Source organism: Adiantum capillus-veneris, chromosome 3, assembly GCF_014529385.1.
Source record: "Adiantum capillus-veneris isolate H3 chromosome 3, ASM1452938v2, whole genome shotgun sequence".
Classification (NCBI taxonomy): domain Eukaryota; kingdom Viridiplantae; phylum Streptophyta; class Polypodiopsida; order Polypodiales; family Pteridaceae; genus Adiantum; species Adiantum capillus-veneris.
This window is the reverse complement of record NC_140933.1, coordinates 79279679-79284195: the sequence shown is the minus strand read 5'-3', so window position 1 is coordinate 79284195 and position 4517 is coordinate 79279679.

Sequence of the window (4517 nt, the reverse complement as noted above, 5' to 3'; positions counted from 1 at the left end):
CCAACATTGTCTGTTAAGTGTGGTAGCACCACATCAAGCCAAAACGTCAAAGAAACAGTTGTGCAGTTAGCAAAGGCACCATAAGGGAGATCGTCATTGGAAGCGCACTATAGTCCACACTAGTTCAAAAAGGAATAAACTTTGTAAGGAATGCATTGTGGACTGATGTTGTTACATTGTACACACAAGGAGACATGCTAGTTTTCTCCACAAAGCCTTACCTTCAAGCGATGGCCTAGAATCTGAATCCGTACATTACATGATTAAGCTTCAAGAGAATTTTCACATGGAATGAGAGCCATGACAACTACTCATTCGAAATGCTTAAAACCTAAAATTGGTCGTGAGAGTGCGCTATTATCGCCGTTCGCATTGTCAATCAAGTGCCGACTTTTTTTCCCGAGATTGAAGTACCACCTTTGTTGTGACAACTTTACTTTCTTCAACGACACACCAATTCATTAGTGGTTTTTCTATGACTTGTCCCCTCCCCCCCCCCTCCCACCACCACTACCTCCCATTCCCGCCCCTTAGCACCCATCACCACCACCACCCTAGCCCACCACTGTTGGTTAGTGGTGCTAGCTTACTACCACCATGTGGTGCCGCCCCTACTCCTACCACCATCACCCATTGCCGTCTCTCCTTCTAGTGAAATAGCCAAGGACCTGTGTGTGTGTGTGTGTGTGTGTGTGTGTGTGTGTGTGTGTGTGTGTGTGTGTGTGTCTATGTGTGTGGATAGTTTCCTACGTTGTTAAAATTCTCTTCTTCTTTTCTCTCTCTCTCTAAAAAAACCCCAAGGCATTAGCGATTTTGTTAGTGCCTTGGGTTTTTTTAATAATCAGACCCCCTTGGTCGTCCCCCTCTCTCCCTCTCATGATCCCTCCAACTCGTTTCCTCTTCTGTCCCCTTCTCTCTCTCTCTCTCTCTCTCTCTCTCTCTCTCTCTCTCTCTCTCTCTCTGTGTGTGTGTGTGTGTGTGTGCGTGTGTGCGTGTGCGCGCGTGCACCAAACCCTCCCCTCCCCCTTCTCTCTCTCTCTTTCTCTCTCTCTCTCTCTCTCTCTCTCTCTCTCTCTCTCTCTCTCTGTCGATAGTTTCCTACATCGTTAAAATTCTCTTCTTCTTTTCTCTCTCTCTAAAAAAAACCCCAAGGCATTAGCGATTTTGTTAGTGCCTTGGGGTTTTTTTAATAATCAAAACCCCTCAACCCTCCCCTCTCTCCCTCTCATGATTTCTTCAACCCGTTTCCTCTCATGCCTCTCTCTCTCTCTCTCTCTCTCTCTCTCTCTCTCTCTCTCTCTCTCTCCGTGTCGTTTTTTGACCTAGTAGACAACAGTTCACTCTTTTGATCATAACTTCTTCATTTAAACTCCGATTTAGGTGATCTATAGCCTCAATCAAAGAGCACGACGCCCTCTATGCATTGATGTAAAGACAGAATTTTTATGAGCAATGAAAGGCTTTGTTACAACAGCATCTCAGAGCCAAAAAAACTATCAAAACTTTGCGTTTTTGCTGCCGACTTGAAGGCAATGTCGGACAAAACTCGCAAGGGTGAAAAATACATACTCGCCATGGAGAATGATGCAAAATCTCCAAGGAATTTGGATGCTAATCCAACCACATTGTCTACAACAACGGAAGCAATGATCATGGCTTACTTGATCTCATTACAAGAAACCGTCAACAAGCAAGTTGAAGAGTTACACGCACTTGCAATGGAGAATGGTACTTTAAGAGTTCTTGTTGTGGAGAATGAGCACCTCAAGAAGGTTCTTGAAATGCAAAAAACAGGTGCATCCTGAGAATGAAGTTCAAGAATGTAAGCGTTCTCTTGTGAACATGAATGTATTGAAAGAGCGCTCGAGCAAAGTTGAGAGTGATCATGTATTGAAAGAGGAAACGATAGATACAATACGATATGATGTATGTGAGATGAGAAATGCATCCAAATCATGGGCTGATATATGTAAGGATAATGTGGTTTCTACATCTCCTATCACGCAAGCCGTTGTCCAAGCAAAGAATGTAGAGAATGTGGACACTCAAGAATTGCAAGAACGGTAAAAATGCTCAAAGAACATCGTCATTCATGGAATCAAGGAGGAAAGCATGGAAACACCCCAATCTCTTGCGGTTGCTATTGAAGGGTTTTTTGCTACACACTTTGGCATGTCTAGAATCATGGCTTATGGTGCACATCATGTTGGAAAACAAGGAGTCCCTCGCTCGGAAGAAAGACCTATTGTATGTACCATGGCTGATGAGGTAAAGAGAAAGATCATCCTTGACAATAGTTGGATCTACCTCAAAGGAACAGGTTGTAATGTATATGAGGATCGCACTCTTATGCAACAAAATGTACGTCGCAAAGCATATGAGGAAAGAACCAAGAAGGTCAAGGTGTCATCTCAAGAAGAAAAGTCACTTGAGGAGGATGCAAGTCCACCTAACAAATAGGGACACATGATCTATGAGACCAACTCACGCTTGCGAATAAGCTTTTGGAATTGTAACGGCTATCCATGGAATGCAGGAATTGGCATTGATGAGCTTACCAATGACTCCGATGTGATACTTCTTGTTGAAACATGGGAGCATGATGCACAATGAATTCTTGGATTTGACAAATATGATGTGCATTCTTTGATGTCGACCAAAAATGCAAAGCAACGTAGAGGCCAAGGAGGCGTAGCATGTATGATGTTTGAAAGATGTTTCCTTTGTCAAAGAAGATAAGTATAAACGCTACTTATGGGTGAAAATCAGTCCACCCAATGGTCAAGTCATGTTTGTGGTTGGTTGCTACATTCCTCACTATGACTCCAACTTTTATGCTCTCTTGGATATGGATAGAGATCAGCCCTTTGTTGAACTAGAGGAAGACATTGCTCATGACAAGGACCAAGGTGAAGTCATTGTCTTTGGAGACATGAATGCTCACACAAATACATTACAACACGACACACAACAAGTTGACATGCCGCATGTCTCAAGAAGAATGGATGATTCATACATGTATAATTGAAGTTCTAATGATGCAAAAGAATTGGATCACTATGGAAAGTCACTTCTACATATGTGCAATAATACCGGAATGCTCATTGCAAATGGTGTATCTTTATGGCAAGGCACCAATGACTTTACATGTAGAAAGCACAATGGTGATAGTGTGATAGACTATATGTTGTTTTCGAAAGCCACTCTAGAATGCATACAAAGCTTTGTACTTGGTGAATGGAATCCAGAATCGGATCATAGGATGCTATGTATTGACCTCAAGTGTGGTCAAAGACCCGAGCATGTAGCCTCCAATCATGATGTGAATCATTGGTACCTATGTCTCGACTTCAAACGAGCACTTATATATGTTGATATGGTGGACCAAATGTTAAGCATGACAGAGCATCAAGAGACCCCAACATTAGAATGCAAGTGGAAAGTTTTCAAAGAAGTAATTTGCTCTTGTGCGAGGGAATGCTTTTCGGTGAAACACATGTCTTGCAAAAGATCTAAGAAGGGTAGCACCGAGAAGAAATGGTTCGACATGGAATGTAGCCCAAAAACAGTTGTTAAGGTTGGATGCAAGCAAAGACAAGGAAGGTTACTTGGAACTTTCACACACATACAAAGCAGTTGTTCAAAAAAAGAGGAGAAGGTGGAAAGTCAAAAAACAACTTCTTTTAGCGTAAGAGAAAGCACATGCATGTGGCAAGTTTTGGCAAAATCTAAAAGGCAAGCGTGTTGAGAGCTTTACTGACTTGACTCTTGAGGATATGTATATGCATTGCAAGAACCTCTATGAGCAACCCAATGTTGATAAGATGGAGTGTTGTAGCTCCCTTCTGTTTATGCCTCCCTTCTCTACTATTGAAGATGTATGTTGCACGCTTGAGAAACTTACTACGCGCAAGGCAAGGGACCTTCAAGGTGTCAAGGCTGAAATGATTAAATGGACAAGCAATAAAACACGGTATTGGATATGCGATATGTTTAACCTTGCACTTCAGCATGGCATGCCTCATGATTGGAGTGAAAATTGGATCAAACCTTTGCACAAAGGAGGAGATGTAAACAATGTGAACAATTATCACACTATAATGGTTGGTTCTTTGATGGCAAAGTTATTTGGATGTATCATGGAGATGAAGATAAGTGAATGGGCTGAAAAGAACGACAAACGTCCGCTAGACCAAGCAGGTTTTTGAAAGGATCATAGCACTATTGATCATCTTGTCACTCTTCAAGTTCTTATGGAAGCGTCTAGATTGAAAGGAAAAAAGTTGTGTTGTTGCTTTGTGGATTTCAAGAAATCTTTTGACATGGTACCACGAGGAAATCTTTGGAGACGTATGCAAAGCCTTCAAGTGCCAAGAGAATTATGCATGCAGTCTTTCGCATCTACCAAAAAGTGATATGTCGACTACGTATGGGAGATGGAATTTCAAATTTTTTTGCAAGCACCATTGGTGTCAAACAAGGATGCCGACTTTCCCCAACCCTCTTTGGGCTACTCA